The 1207-nt window shown below is 38.2% G+C and overlaps 1 protein-coding gene across 1 annotated transcript in view; it reads left to right on the top strand.

The window, feature by feature from the left end:
* Positions 1-443: 443 nt before the first annotated feature.
* The window catches only part of LOC119593853 (cytochrome P450 3A30-like), a gene marked incomplete in the record, with an annotated part of 11223 nt that continues 10459 nt past the window's right edge, over positions 444-1207 (top strand). The window contains 1 exon segment of the mRNA XM_037942884.1: positions 444-570.

Below are 1207 nucleotides of genomic sequence, written 5' to 3'. Positions count from 1 at the left end.
TAGTTTCCTATTTCACAAAGAGCTTAACAAAATGACATGAATTGCAATAAAATATTAGTGATTAAACTACTACTACACAATACCGGTCTTCTAGATTTGATTGGTACATGGAGACATTATCATTTCATCTCCATCGTGTCAGTTCTGGAAAACATCGCCCTTTTCCTTTAAAAGAATTATATTTTCATTTTCCTACTGATATCGCTTATCCGATTCGTTCGATAATATTTAGCGCCCATTTTACGCCGTTTTTTTTTAGTGTCACGGAAACGTGCCATCCCCTGTGGTCACGATGCCAGTTAGTAAATATTGCAAGTAAAGTTCTCAGTCATGACTCTACTTCTTGTCAAACCCTTACACTAACAAACAAAATACATTTGATTATATGGAAAATTACCAAGGAGAATGAAAATCTATACACCAGGAAGATAATCCACCGGGAACTTTTCCAAAGAATATAATATCAGTCGTAAGGGATGGCAGTATCACACAAAGGGGGAGCGAGGGAGGGTCTGCTGCTGGAGAAGTGCCTAGTGACTGGCACTCTACCCTGAACTACGAGCAGACACGGTTGGTGAATTTTTTTTTGTTCCATTCTTGACACGTAAATGAAGTGAAGTCCGGAAGTCCGCCTTAGTATGTTATTCTCTGCATAACAACGTGGCGGTAATGGTATAATTGAATATTGGAACAACATGCTGAGTACTTACATGGAAAACTTAATTTGACAACACACATAGAGCGTTGCCAGTGCGTTCTTGGTGCTCGCTGATGACAGTCGATGTTCAAGGTCGTTATGATGATCTTAGAGTATATTTGTTAAGAGATAGGTACAGAAAGAAAGTAATTTTGTTTCCTGGCGATGTAAGATTATGTTTTCGAGAGAGATATAATTAGGGCCTTGTTCAACAGTGACATTCAGCATCGTTATGCTAGTGACACTGACCGTCATAGAATATTTTATGAAAAATTTATTAACTGTTAGGTATATATACATGCACAGTCTTTTTTTTATTGTTTTATTGTAGTGTCGTGGCCAAAGTCTTGTAAGTGGGTGGGATTTTAAAAATATTGATACTAATGGATACCAAAGGGAAACGGAACAATCATAAATCAGCTTATAGGGAGCTGCAAACCCTATGTCGGTGTGCATTGCAATAACGCATTTAGCGCAGTCCAAGAGGGTTCTTCTGCATCGCTTGTGCAT

This window comes from Penaeus monodon, chromosome 32, assembly GCF_015228065.2.
Source record: "Penaeus monodon isolate SGIC_2016 chromosome 32, NSTDA_Pmon_1, whole genome shotgun sequence".
Taxonomy (NCBI): Eukaryota; Metazoa; Arthropoda; class Malacostraca; order Decapoda; family Penaeidae; genus Penaeus; species Penaeus monodon.
This window is presented reverse-complemented; position numbering and strand designations above follow the sequence as displayed.